The sequence below is a fragment of the Trichechus manatus genome, unplaced genomic scaffold (genome assembly GCF_000243295.1).
Source record: "Trichechus manatus latirostris isolate Lorelei unplaced genomic scaffold, TriManLat1.0 scaffold00045, whole genome shotgun sequence".
In the NCBI taxonomy this organism is placed as follows: domain Eukaryota; kingdom Metazoa; phylum Chordata; class Mammalia; order Sirenia; family Trichechidae; genus Trichechus; species Trichechus manatus.
In genome coordinates, this window is record NW_004443981.1 from 7,734,012 (window position 1) to 7,749,777 (window position 15,766).

Sequence of the window (15,766 nt, forward strand, 5' to 3'; positions counted from 1 at the left end):
CCACATAAACCAGAGACTTCATCAGCCTGAGACCAGAAGAACTAGATGGTGCCCGGCTACCACCAATGACCACCCTGACAGGGAACACAACATAGAGTCCTGGATGGAGCAGGAGAAACATACATAACAATGTATGTATAAATTTTTGTATCGGAAAAAAGAAATTACCTAACACCCATGAAAAGACCCAGCCTTAGGATGAAACTAGTACTACACATGGCAAAAATAAAGAAACTGGGTCCCTGAAGACATCAGTGAGCTGCTAGATCAACCAACCTCAAAGTCCAGCCTAAGGATGGACCTTCCAATTACATGAGTCAACTAATTCCCTTACTACCTGAACTGTCTAAGCTAGCAGAATTGAATTTTCTGTGACTCACAAACAAACATAAACCAAATGATGCTTTCCATCACTGTTATCACTTCCCTTCCCTGGGGAAGTGCAACTGGAAAGACAATGGAAGGGAGGGGAGGGAAAAGCATTGTTTGTAGGAGAATGTCTAGGACCATGTACACTCCAAGAAATCAGACAAGTCCTATCTAGAAGATTCTGAGACTCTGAAACTTAGAAATTCTCTCCTCATTTGTCCGTATGAGTATTTTTTATCTTTTCACTGCTAGTAGATCCTTTTTAGAAATGCAAAGGTTAAAATGCTTGTTTCAGAGACAATCGAACTGGAAAAAACCTGGATAATATTCCCTGTGCCATTAATCAAGGAAGGAAAGGAATCTTGTGTGAAAACAATGCAGTAACAGCACAAATGAAAATAGGCAAGCCAGTCCGTGAGAATAAACGGGAAGCTAGCCCATGATACACAAAGCAGACCCAAGCTCCATGGCTCCCCATGCCCAGTGTCACCTCAAGGAGACACCAATTTCACCTAAGTGTGACAGTCGTATTCCTACTAACCAGCAGGTACAGAGCTTGGGAAAGGAGGAGTTCCCGAGTCACTGTCCTGGCTATGTTCCTGGCATCTCAGAGCATGGAAAGCAAGGCATTGCTCACTATTTCCCTCATCCCTGCCCCCAACTTGCCCAGAGGTGGAGGAAAAGGATAAGTGGTTAATTTCAAAGAATCAATTTGAGAATAAAAAGTGAAGAAAATATCAAGAAACAGTGAGACGAAAGGTATGCATTTATCAGCATGTAGGCTCTAAATAAAGAGAAACTATACTGTAAACAACTGGCAAACAGTAAGTTAATATAAATGTAATACACAGCTGTCAAAAGATATGGATTGGATAATATTGTTTATCACAAGAGACAACATATAAGAAAATATACTTTTAGACAGGAATTTGTAGAAAAGATATTTAATATGAACATGAGAATTTAATCAAATCATATCCCTCTGAGATATCTGATCTCAAATGACATTCTGAACCTTATGTCCATTACATACTATTGCCTGACCTCAGCCACCTCCACTCTTTTGCTCAGATTATTCACTCAGCTTATAATGCTGCCCTACCCCTGCCTTACCACCATTCACCACCATTTCCACAAACTAAGAGTCACCTCTGTCTGCTGAATAACTACAGCATATTATCTGTCATGGACTGAACTGTGTCCCCCAAAAATATCTGTCAGCTTGGCTGGGTCATGATTCCCAGTACCGTCTGACTGTGTAATCTGATGTGATTTCCTTATGTGTTGTAAACTCTATCACTATGATGAGGTTATACGTGATCTCCTTATGTGTTGTAAATTCTAACACTGTGATGAGGTTACACTGACGAGGTTTACAAGATTGGATACTGTCTTAATCCAATCTCTTTTGAGATATAAAAGAGAGAAGCGAGCAGAGACACATGGGAACCTCACACCACCAAGAAAGCAGTGCCAGGAGCAGAGCGCGTTCTTCGGACCTGAAGTTCCTGCGCTGAGATGCTCCCAGACCAAGAGGAGACTGATGCATCACAAGGACCTTCCTCCAGAGCCAACAGAGAAGACAAAGCCTTCCCCTGGAGCTGACACCCTGAATTTGGACTTGTAGCCTACTGGACTGTGAGAGAACAAATTTCTCTTTGTTAAAGCCATCCACTTGTGGTATTTCTGTTAGAGCAGCACTAGATAACTAAGACATCATCCATATCCCCTTACTGACCACTTAAAACTCAGTAATCCTGTATTTTAACCCTATGTTAAAATACATAGGGTATTTTGTACTGACCGATTTTCACGTGACTTTTATTATGAGTTACATTATGCAGGTTTGGGGTATGCCGTCCAATACCCATAAAATAAAATGTATCTCTGTAATTTAAAAATAATTCTTACTCAAATAATTTCTTTTTAATCTCTAAACCAGGTGACATCAGGTAGATTCTGACTCAAGGCAACCTCACGTGTGTAGAGTAGAAATGCTCCATAGGGTTTTCAATGGCTGATTTTTCAGAATTAGATTACCAGGCCTTCCTTCTGAGGCATCTCTGAGTGGACTCAACCTCCAACCTTTCGGTTAGCAGCTGAGCACATTAACCATTTGTACCAGCCTTTTACTCTCTAGTCTCACTAAAATATGACCAATTAAACTATGAGTTGCTTGAGTATGGAGGCTGTACATCTTATACATACTTGTATCTTCCACTGTGCCAGACTGCACCTGAGACATGGTTGGCAATCAATGGAGATTTGTAGAATAAAAACAATATCCATCTGAGTGACATAAAAACCTTCGAACAGCTTCTACTTGCCTTTCATAATTTATATCCTATTACATATATTCACACGGACACACATACATACGTACCTTATTCTTTTACTGGAATATATGCTCCATAAGAGCAAGATGTATGTCTCATTCTTTGCATCTCTTAAACTTCTGGTACAATGTACCATATATACATTTAAATAAACATTTGATGAACTGAATCAGAGATTCATGGCTGTCCACACAATAACACGTAGAACAGAATCACGGATTGTTCAAAAGATATTTCTGCAAATACACACCCATCCAACTCCTACCCGCCCCGGCCCCCAAGGGTGGGTGCAGGTAAGAGGGGCTGCAAGGAAAGGGAGGACGGCAACTTGACCCTTCCCAATTGTATTTCACATAAGCTTATAATATCTAAATGCATTTTCAGTCCTTTCATATATGGTGGCTGGCCAAAGAAATACATTTTCTATTTAGGGAAGCAAATCCAAGATTAAAAAAATTCAGCGGGTAATCCTACAATGTGAAAACAGCAAAACCTGTAATTTTGCCAATTTTTACTTTCTTTGGCATGTTTAAACAGATATTTTTTAAAGTTGGCCTTAATGAAAAGACGTGAATCCCTGCTGGTAAGCACAAGCTCTATAGTTTCATAGGTGAAATGACTACTGTTAAGTGCTTTAGCAGAGCCAAGCTCCTCCATGTGACTGCTCTTCAACCACAGACTTTAAATTTCTGGTCAAACAATTTATACTTATGAAATTGGGGAGGCTGTTTCATAGTTTCCATATTTTATTCACTCAGAAATAACAGTAAAGCAAACAAACTCTCTTCCTCTTTCTACATATTATAAATGACAGATTTACCGTTTTAATGTTTGAGATCTCTGTGTTGCTGTTGTCTGAACTGCATTTTGACATTGTGGTGGCAGTTTATTGGAAAATCACAGCATACCCAAGCTTCTGCTCTAAAAATAAATGTAAAAACAGCCCAGTTTAAGATTCCTGTCCTTAAACTGAATACAAACGCATCTCAAGAGAGCTCCATTGATAGGAAGGGCTGAATAAAAGGCCATTATTTCACATTAAATTTTAAACAAAGTCATTTGGGTTGTTTTAGGATCCTATGTCCTATTCTAAAACAAAGAACAAGAGAATGAGCTGCAACAATAGTCTGCCTAATTCCCAGAGATCTAAGGAGAAGAAAACGCTAGCAAAAAATTCAAGGGACGACTTCAAAAAGAATACAAGAAAATCGAACAAAATAAACAAATTCTAAAGACAGTGCTTTACGGATTACAGAAAAATAAAAAAAAATAAAATAAAAGAATAATTATGCATTATTTCCTAAATTCACATATACAAAAGAAATAAATTAAAGAAGGTCATCAGAGGAGCTTTGGCTGAGAAATCCACATGAAAACCACTAGCAATTTCAATTTGCCAAAGTGAAATTAAAAGCACAAACTCTATAAACAGTTAAATCCACACTATGAACTTTTTTATGGTTTATTTGGTTTACGAATAAAATAATTCATAGCACAGTTCCACAAGGTTAATGCTGTGGGAGAAATTTAAATTTAGGGGTAGATCTAATTATAAATCACAAACTAAGGAAGCTTAAAGCACTGAGATGAAAAGCTTAATTTAACAAATATTGATTTTTTAAGATTGACACCACATTTAATTTATGCTCATTAACTTACTATAAAGCCTCTACTTCATATTGCTACCATAAGCTCAGGAAGAATAAATCGGCAATAGTCTGCATTTCACTTATCTACTTACAGTCATTTTAAAAAAACATTCACGTGGAGATTATACTTTCAAATTTCATACACAAATTTGTTTTGCTAAAAAGTTAACAAAAGCAGAATGGGGCAACCTTAACACTATTTAGTTTGTACATATTTACCTCAAAATGCTGATTCTAAGTTCTTTCAGCGTTTCCAAGTCTGTATTATTTCATACCCTAGGTAACCTAAAAGCAATCAGAGAAAAAATATTTTAGAACAGATAACTCATTTTTTAAAATGAACTTTAAGAAATCTCCTACTTGACAAAGTTTTCATATTTAACTTATCAGAATAAGATCTTTCATAAAATAACTCATCTTTTGGGAACCAAACAGACAGTATGTATCTGAAAGAGTTGCCCTTTAAAATTATTATGTTCTAATAATCAACACTGAATATATTATGTTCTAATACAACTGGAAAAAAAAAGTAGTTAGTATAATCCAAGCAGACATAAGGGAGAACTCTTGGCACTAAATTACATATTTTCCTCAGTAAAACTTGGCTTTAAAAACACTTAACACACAGTGTGGTAATCAATATCACACTTCACAAAAGCATATCATCTCTCCCAGTATGTCAGAGAGTTTGGGTTTTCTTAAACCACCTCATATTTCATTTGACTTTTAATTCCATTTCTACAGGGTCACCTAAAAAACCAAAACCAAACCCAGTGCCATCGAGTCAAACTTGTAGGATGCAAAGAAACACACCCACACACCCTGATGTATCACACTCCAGGTCTTTTCTAATTCACATTCAGCTCTTCTCTAGAAAGACCACAACCAAAATAAAAATAAGCTGATAATGCTTTAAAATTCAATTCCACTCAACTATTGCATAATATTGCCAAGTTACCAAAATTATTTCCCTAGACAGTTCTCTACAGATACACACTAGAAAGGCAGCGTGGCAAGTACAATGACAACTTATTTTATGTCACCAATACAGAGCCGGGTCAAGGTTTCTAATTTTAATTGATGGCCATGACTTAAATTACAAACCTGCAAATTCTCGTCTGATAATCTGAAACAGACATGCCACATGCCAGATACTCAGTAGGTTCTGTACAAGCTTAACCCACATCAGCATCTAAATAGAGTAGCGTGGCTGTCCCTTTCAGACACGCTTGTAAGGAGAGACAGCTAACTTTTCCTATCTGAAGGCTAAAGGCAGCTTGTTTCCTGATATGAATTTTCAAAACTGGTGACAGAAACAAACTTCAACTCATCCATTTTATCATAATGTGCCACAGAGTCTGATACCATTAACTTTACAAATATTACTGTCCAGATTTCACTCCTACTTCTGATTCCCAAAATGCACAACTCGCATAAAGTCCCACGGTGAACAAGAGGAAAACCAGGTAATATAAACCCGTGACACTAAAACACCATCAGGAGCACTTCTGTAAGCTAACGGGGAGACTAAACAGTCTCTTAAGAGCTTAAAGTGCCTAGTAACAGCAGTGCTATGGAGAGCCCACGCGTTATTTTAGCGCGCAACCTGTCTACGTTATTACAGGGAGTCGTGGCCATGGACACAAAGTAACAGGCTATACGGATGTTCTCCTTTTTTTCTTTTTAAAACCATAATCCAATTCTTAAATAGTATTCATGCCAAATAACAAAATTCCATTTCTTGGAACTTAAATACTAGAGAAATCCTAAAATAGGCTGCCCAACTATATTGGAGGGAAACCAAAACCTGTTGCTGTCAAGTTGATTCCGACTCATAGGGACCCAATAGGACAGAGTAGAACTGCCCCATAGGGTTTCCAGGAGAGGCTGGTGGATTCAAACTGCCAACCTTTTGGTTAGCAGCCGAGCTCCTAACCACTGCACCACCAGGGATCCATACTGGAGGGAGGGAACTTAAAACATGAAGATGGAGCTAAATGGGAACATGCTTAGCTATATTAAAAATCAGCCCACACATTAAAAAAAAGATACAAGTTGTTTAAAAACACAACTCCCTTCTGTTTTTCTAAATTACAATGAGAGGAGAAAAACCTTAGCTGTTTTAAGTGAACTTCATCCTATGTCCAGCTGATGCCCTCACACCCTCATCCTTTCTAAAAGAAAGTCACCCCTCCTCACAGGACCCTCCTATGCACAGGAGGCACCAGTAAAGCCCCTGGAGGGTAGGAAGCAAAGTCTCTATTTTTTTAAAGTATCTTTCATTTAAAAATCACCTACAGGCCAGCAAAGAGTTCAGAGCTAGAAAGACCAAGAATTACACCCAGACTCCACTACATGTCTCTGAGGTTGTTTCCTTGCCTGTAACATAGGACACCTGACTATCGTGAGGATAAAATGAGATCACATATGGTAAAGATGGTGATTTAGGAAATAATATTGGAGTTATTATTTCCTCTCCTTGAGCACAGAGAATGTGACCCAGCTGCAGCTGGGCTCACAAGGACACATCAGCTGGGCCCTGATATAAAGACAGTAACTAAGATAATCTTGGAAAATATCTTTTAGGGAAACTCACATAAAGCCAATCAAACAGAACACAAAAGACTTTCTACTCTTATCTTTTTCTGTTAGCATTTAGTGAACAGTAGTTTGTTGGACCAATGAAGACCCTCCTAACTGTCGTTACTGAAACCTGTACCAATGATTAAGAAAGACAATTCAAAATGTAGGATCACAATTTCTAGCCAATCTGAAAAGGCTAAGCTTTCAATGGTTTTGCCCATTCGTAATGTTAATATATACTGATGATTCTGTAACTATTCTTTAGACTCGGGCAGACGTGGTTGTGGCAGCATGCTTGTCTGTTTTCCCATTCTTGCCCATTCTGTAATACCCTTTGACTTGGGCAGAAATGGCTCCAGCAGCACACTTGTCTGTTTTCCCACTTTTGTCTGTTCTGTGATATTTCCTTGGACTGGAGCAGACATGGCTCTGGCAGCATGGTTGTCCGTTTCCCACTTTTGCCTTTTTGAATATAGGCCGAACAAAACTTTCTTTTTGCTTTACTCAACCTTATGATGTTTTTCCCCTACAACAATGGTGAAGAGAAAATAAAGTGCTTGGAAGACAGAAAATGCTCAATAAACAGTAGTTTTAAAAAACCTAACTACTATCCCTAACCAGAGCCATTGTTTTCAAACAATTCTTAAACTTTTCAAAATTTAAAGAACCCTTTAAAGAAAACCTAAAATACTTTATTAATACCAAGATTCAATATAGAAAATGCACTGTCATATAAATTTAGAATACAAGAGTTTACACAGTATTTTTAACCAGGTTAATCTGAAAAACCACATTATGAATTTATGGTAAGATGAAAATCAAACAAATTAAATCACAAAAATGGTATACAACATGAAATAAAATTAAACAGCTTTGTGTCCACTAGTTCTCTTTAAAAGCAAAAAATAAAAAATACTCTGTTACTTCTGTTTGCTCCACAGACAATACAGAAAACATTATTTCACTTTACTGTTATTTAAGCAACAAAATAGTATAAAGATGGGCAAGAAACAATAATGATAATGATCGAATGGACAAGTTTTGAAAATATAAGAAAAGAGAACGCAACTCCCACAGCCTCCCCAGACTGAGTCCAGCACAACTAGATGGTGCCCGGCTACCACCACCGACTGCTCTGACAGGGATCACAATAGAGGGCGCCAGACAGAGCTGGAGAAAAATGTAGAACAAAACTCTAACTGACAAAAAAAAAAAAAAAGACCAGACTTACTGGTCTCACAGAGACTAGCGAAACCCTGAGAGTATGACCCCCATACACTCTTAACTCAGTACTGAAATCACTCCTGAGGTTCACCCTTCAGCCAAAGATTAGATACGGTCATAAAACAAAACGAGACTAATGGGGCACAACAGCCCAGGGGCAAGGATAAGAAGACAGGAGGGGACAGGAAAGCTGGAGGAATGGAAATGGGGAACCCAAGGTCGAGAAAGGCGAAGTGCTGGCACATCACAGGGTTGGTAACCAATGTCACAAAACAATATGTGTATTAATTGTTTAATGAGAAACTAATTTGCTCTGTAAACCTTCACCGAAAGCACAATAAAAAAAGAGAGAGAAAAAATAAAATGGTAGGGAATATCCAAAATATTCATAGCATGTAAAATAAATATTTCAAGGATTTATCTACTATTATTTGGTGAATACAGACTATAAAAACATTAAGGTCAAATGGAAGAATGATAAACAGAAGAAAAAAGAAGAGATAATAATTTGTGGAATTTAAACACTGGCATCTTTACATGATTAAATACTCAGAAAAAAAGAAATATTTCCATTTTCACTTTAGTCATATGTCATTAATTAAAACTTTTTGCATATTAATCTAGCCTACCGCATTAACACAGACACACACACACAAACTTCATACAGAAACACTTCCTTCAGCATTACCATTTATAGTAGCAAAAATGAAAAAAAAAAAAAACTAATGTCTAACAATGAATGAGGGAATGGTTTCGTAAATCATGGTTTGTTTTAAGTGACACAATACAATTCAGCCATTAAAAATGATGACAGAGTTGAAAATGAACATAAATGCTTTTGTCTGGCATTAAATGAAAAAAGCAGAGCACATTTTTTATTTAAAATAAGATTATGGGTATCTCTTAAAAACTAAAGAGTGGCAGAAGAGACGGAGGGGACAATGGGACTAATACTATGAATCATTTTTTTCTTCTTCAAACTTTTCTACATTTTAAAATTCTCTACAATGAACATCTATCACTTTTACACCTGGAGAACAAACTTTCCAGCTGAGGACGATTTATGTGAAGACTAATAGTTTAGAGATACATGATCCAGTCTAGGTATTTAAAAAAAAAAAAAAAAAAACCCTCTTCTAAGCTGTAAATGTGGTACAATTTACTCCAGTTTCTAAAATTTAAACCACAAATTCATTAGCCTTCTTTCATGCACTACTCTATCAACCAAACAAATTTCTGGGTTTCTGGAACTCTGTAACTAAACATATTATGTTTAGATTTCAAAATAATTGTGTCTAAAATTAGCTTTGTCCAAAATTGAAGCTGAATGCAGGTCAAATACCATTTAACAAATTCCATCCATCAAAATATCCATATAAAGAGAGTCAATGGCCTACATACTTGGAATACTTCTCAGAAAGACAACATTCTAACATATCAAAACAGTGTAACACCCCCTCAAGTCACGGGTAAGGACATTGACCCTGCAGTTTTACTTCAAGAGAGAGAAAAAGTTAATACACCACTAGCTTTCAAGGCGAGTTTTAGGGCTGACATTTAATTCCAAGTTTCTGTATTTTGCTCAATAAAAACCCTGCAGCAAGTGCAAGAATTTTACTCAGCTCTCGACCACTTTCTACCTACCTTTTATATCAAGTGAGAACATCCATGAGGGAAAAAAGGCCACAATTTTCTTTATGTCAAGCTGTTTTAAGACAACATAACACGAACATTTTAGTCCTAAATGAGCCTGAGACACTGCTGAGTATGATGAATGTACAATAAATACTTGAGGAGTCAGCAAAACAAACACAATACTAGTTCCAGCCCGGGGGGGAGCACCACCTCCTAGCTTCTGTGCAACAACGGGCACTATCTGCCTTCCCTGCAGCACTGTCATCTTCACTCTGCCAAGCGCATTCCAACTTCCACAGAGGAGCTTCTGCTTCCTGGTGCCGCCCAACTCCACCACCATCAAGCTTTCCTAAAAGCCTCTAAACTAGTCAGCATGGGCTTACTACTCACCAACATTAGCTCTTATTTTGAGGTCTTTCACCTGCAAGTAAGATCTTTGCAAGGAAAGATCACCTCATACCTTATATAAAGTTCAAGGTAAGCTGGAAATACCCATAAATACACTTTTATTAATTCTAAATTGAAACTAAGCCTTACTGATCTATCTCAAACTAACAAGTATGGAGTCAAGACGGCTTTTTCTAGGTCAAATATAAAACTTAAGATAGTTACTTTCAACTTTTAAAAGACTTTAAACAATCCAATTGCAACAAGCTTAATTCTCAAACAAGCGTTTTTGGTGTGTATAGAAACCGACAGACTGATTTTAAAATCTGCATGGAAAACCAAAAGGCCGAGGACACTAAACGCAATCTTGAAGAAGAGCAAAGCTGGAGAACTCATACTATCCAATGTCAACACCTAATACAAAGCTACAGTAATTAAGACAGTGTAGTACTGGCTCAAGAACAGACCAACAGAAACAGACCCACACATATAAGGTCACTTAATTAATGACAAAAATTATACTGCCGTGCAATGAGAAAAAAGGATCTTTCCAAACAGATGGTGCTGGGTGAATTGGTGAATTTTGACTCTTGCTTCATAGCATACACAAAAATGAATTCCAGTTGGATTGTAGATTCAAATGTACAAAGAAAAACGATAAACAGAAAAAAAGGGGGGGATACCTTCATGTCCTTGGAGTGGGCAAAAATTTCTTAAACAAGATGCAAAACGCACTGATCATAAAGGGAAGAAATTGATAAACTGGACTACATTAAAATAAAGAACTTCTGCTTACTGGAAACCCTGGTGGTGTGGTGGTGAAGTGCTATGGCTGCTAACCAAAAGGTCGGCAGTTTGAATCCACCAGGTGCTCCCTGGAAACTCTATGGGGCAGTCCTACTCTGTCCTACAGGGTTGCTATGAGTTGGAATCGACTCGATGGCAACGGGTTTGGTTTTCTGGCTTCCTGTTTGCTAAATGATCTGATTAAGTGAGTGAAAAGGCAAGCCAGAGTAGGAGATAACAGCAATACTATACACACGACAAGGAACCTGTATCCAGAATACATAAAAAACTACAAATCAGTAAGAAAAAGGCAGATGAGCAAACGGAAAGTGAGAGGAGGATGTGCAGCTTAGAGAACAAATGCTGGTGGGACTGTAAACTGGAAGAATCTACAAAAGCTGAACACAAATATAGCCTATGACCCAAGCAATTCCATTCCTAGGTATGTACCCTACTGAAATACGTACACATAGCCACCAAGAGACATGCACGAGAATGTTCAGAACTACACTATGCACAGAAGCCAAAACTGGAAGCAACCCAAATGTCCATCAACAACCGACAAGGACGTACTGGCATAAACTACAACCAGGTGATGCGCCACGGAATGAACGTCACAAACATAATGATGAGGGAAAGAAGCCCAATACAAAAGAACATGTGCTGCGCGATTTCTGTTTATATCAAGTTGAAAATATGCAAAAGTAATCTAAGACAGTATGGTGTTTACCCTTTTTTGCAGGGGTAGTGCTTGGGAATAGCCACAACGATGGACTCAAACATCCCAGGAGTCATGAAGATGGCACAGGACCGGGCAACATTTCATTCTGTTATACATAAGGTCACTATGCGAAGTGGCCAACGCAACAGTGACAAACACATGTCTGGGAAGGGGGGCTCAGAGGAGCTTATAAAATAAAGGTCATATGTTTCTTGAGCGAGTACTGGTTACAGGAGTGTTAACTTTGTGTATCCGTATGACTTACGCACTTTCCTGTATATCAATTGAAAGTGATTTCATTTAAACCTTATTTTAAAAAAGAAGCAAAACATTTGTGTAGAAAATTTACCATGTTGAGTGTACCAAAAGCTCCCAGAGCAAGAGGGGAAGGAATAAAATTTATCTTTATTGAGCACTTAAATTCTATTATCTGGTTTAATCCTCAAAAAAAAAACACTCAGAAAAGCATCCTCTACATTTTACAAGAGTTTAAAATAACTCATCCAAGGGCATTCCACTAACAAAGGGGAGAGATGGGATTCTACCTTTGTGTCTGAGCCCAAACTTCTATTTCCACTATATACAACACACTATAGTCTCAAGTTTAGGTGTCTCCAGGTGGTGCAAATGGTTAAGGCACTCAGCTGCTAAAGGAAAAGGTTGGAAGTTCAAAGTTCGAACCCACCCAGAGGCACCTGGAAAGAAAGACCAGGCAATGTGTTTCCAAAAAATCAGCCACTGAAAACCCCATGGGGTACAGTTCTACTCTGACACACATGGGGTGGCTGTGAGTTGGAACTAATTGGGCTAACAAGCGGTTTACAGTCTCAAAATTGTGACTTGCCAGTTACAATAAGCTGCATCTGGATCCGTTCCTTTTGCTGTCCCCACAGGGTTAAAAAAAGGAGTGGACCCAATTTAAGATTAACAGACCCAAACGGAGAATTTTATTTTTAACTGAATCTGTATAAACACATATAAACAAATACTTCTTTCACTATGAAGCCTTGGCAACTGAAATCAACCCTGTCCACCGACATTTCTCTTGGCCTTTCTGTTCTTGGGACATAGGTGTTCACTAAACTCTCAATGACTGACCTCGCATCTCACCATTTCTTCTAATGTCTTCAGTAAACTGAGCCGAAGACTGAACAGGATTTACTGCTGAAAACTAACACTACATAATGACTCAGGTCATCTAGTGAAGAGCGCTCCCCTAAGAGAGATCACGATCATAAAGGGGACTTAGAAATAGCGAAATAGATACATTCATAAGAAACTGTAATTTGCTATGTTAACTTTTTCTTCACACAATATAGATAACACAGGTAAGCATTTTATTAGAGCGTTTCGCTGAGGCAAGACCAATTTCGTGCGTGTGTGTATCATATACACACACATACACACATATAGGTAACCAAAAAATCAAATCAGTTGCCTTTGAGTCAATTCCAACTCGTGGAGACCCCATATGTGTCAGAGTAGAACTCTGCTCCATAAGGTTTTTTTGTTTTAATTTTCAAATTTAATCAATGTATGATTTATTGTGATAAAAATATACACAAGACATGCCAATTCAACAATTTCTATATGTATAATTCAGTGACAATGATTACATTCCTCAAGTTGTACAATCATTCTTGCTATCATTTTCCAAAGTATTCCACTACCATTAACATACACTCAATGCGCCCTAAGCAAAAACTCCCCTCTTCCCCTCCCTCCCACCTCTGGTAACCACTGCTAGTTTTTGGTTTCTATATATTGGCTTATTTCATATAAATGAGGTCGCACAGTATTTGTCTTTTTATGATTGACTTATTTCACTCAGCATATTGTTTTCTAGGTTCGTCTATGTTGCGATGTGCATCTTCATTCCTTTTTATGGCTGAGCAGTATTCCACTGTATCTGTATATACATTTTGTTTATTCATTCATCAGTTGATATTTTGTTGTTTACACCTTCTGGCTACTGGGAATAGTGCTACAGTGAACACTGGTGTACATGTGTCTGTTTGTGTCAATACTTTCAGATCTTCTGGGTATATACCAAAGAGTGGAACTGCTGGGTCATATGGTAGTTCTATGTTCAAATTTTTCAGGAATCACCAAACGATTTTACACAGTGGTAGTACATTTTACATTTCCACCAGCAATGGGTGAGGGTTTGTTTCTCCACAACCCGCCCACAACTGTTGCTTTCCATGTTTTTGATCACTGCCGTTCAAACGGAGGTAAGACAGTATCCTCATTGGGGTTTTGATCTGCATTTCTCTAATGGCTAATGAGGAGCCCTGGTGGTACAGTGGTTAAGAGCTCAGGCTGCTAACCAAAACGTCAGCAGTTCGACTCCACCAGTCACTCTTTCGAAGCCCTATGGGGAGTTCTACCCTGTCCTATAGGGTCGCTATGAGTCAGAATCGCTATGAGTCAGAATCAATTTGATGGCAATGGCTAATGAAGGAGCCCAGGTGGCGCAATGGTTAAGGCGCTGGGTTGCTAACCAAAGGTCAGCAATTCAAGCTCACCATCCTCTCTGCGGGAGACTGGTGAGCTGCTCCTGTAAAGATAACAGCCTAGATAACTCTATAGGAGAATTCTATGCTGCCATGTAGGGTCACTATGTGTCGGAATCAACTCAACATCAATGGGTTTGGTTTTTTAAAATGGCTAGTGACTTCGAGCGTCTTTATGTATGTTTGCTGGCCATTTGTATATCTCTTCGGTAAAATGTCTGTTTAAGTTCTTTGCCTGTTTTTTTATTGGGTTTTTTTTTGTTGTTAAGTTGTAGAAGTATTTTATATATTTTGGATATTGACCCTTATCGGATATATAGTTCCCAAAAATTTTCTCCCAGTCTATAAGCTGTCTTTTCACTTTTGTGATAAAGTTCTTTGGCGCACAAACGGATCTAATTTTTATGATGTCTCATTTATCTATTTTGTCTTTTGTTGCTCGTGCTTCTGTTGTCAGTGGTTAAGAGCTCGGTTGCTAACCAAAAGGTCGGCAGTTCGAATCCACTGGCTGCTCCTTGGAAACGCTATGGGACAGTTTACTCTGTTCTATAGGGTCACTATAAGTCAGAATCGACTCAACAGCAACAGGTTTTTTTTTTAACTGTACTTCAGATGAATGTTTACAGAACAAATAGTTTCTCATTAAACAGTAGTACACATACATTGTTTTATGACATTGGTTAACAACCCCACAACATGTCAACCCCTCTCCCTTCTTGACCTTTATTTTTTTTTTTTGGTGAAAATATACATAGCCAAAGATACACCATTTCAAACATTTCTACATGCACAGTTCAGTGACATCAACTACACGCTTCCAATTGTGCTGCTATTCTCACTTTAGATGAAGGCTTACAGAACAAAATAGTTTCTCATTAAACAGTCAGTACACGTCGCCCTATGACAATGGTTAACAACCTCACTACACATCAACACTGTCCTTACTCAACTTCGCATTCCATATCACCAGCTTTCCTGTCCCCTTCTGCCTTCTAGCCCTTGTCCCTGAACTGCTGTGCCTCATTAGTCCCGTTTTGTTTTACGGGGCTGTCCAATCCCTGGCTGAACAGTAAACCTTGGAAGTGACTTCACCACTGAGCTAAAAGGGTTTCTAGGGGCCATTCTCTCCAGGTTTCTCCAGTAAACTAGGTAACTCTGGTCTTTTTTGTGTGTGTTAGAATTAGGCCAGTAAATCTGGTCTTTTTTGTGTGTGTTAGAATTTTGTTCTACATCCTTCTCCAGCTCTGTCTAGAACCTTCTGTTGTGATCCTGGTCAGAGCAGTCAGTGGTGGTAGCCGGGCACCATCTAGCTGTACTGGACTCAGTCTGGTGGAGGCCTAGGTAGCTGTGGTCCATTAGTCCTTTGGACTAATCTCCTTGTAATGTGTCCTATTCATTCTCCCTTGCTCCTGAAGGGATGAGACCACTGGAGTATCTTAGATGGCTGCTCACAGGCTTTTAAGACCCCAGCTGACAGCAACGGGTTTTTTGTTTCATTTATTGCTAAAAACTAGGTCCCACAGCTTTGCCCCTACATTTTTTTCTAAAAATTTTATGGTT

At 38.3% G+C, this 15,766-nt stretch overlaps 1 protein-coding gene across 4 annotated transcripts in view; it reads right to left on the reverse strand.

Annotated features, from left to right (window-relative positions):
- DICER1 (dicer 1, ribonuclease III) overlaps nucleotides 1-15,766 on the reverse strand; it is a 75,744-nt gene that overhangs the window by 48,115 nt on the left and 11,863 nt on the right. For 3 of the 4 annotated variants that reach the window (XM_023731761.1, XM_023731759.1, XM_023731760.1), the window contains exons 2-3: nucleotides 4,574-4,639; nucleotides 3,526-3,626 (exon numbers count right to left, since the gene is read on the reverse strand). The gene's annotated coding sequence lies outside the window, so the exon portion shown is untranslated. The remainder of the gene's footprint in view (nucleotides 1-3,525; nucleotides 3,627-4,573; nucleotides 4,640-15,766) is intronic. The other variant, XM_023731763.1, reaches the window with a different exon arrangement.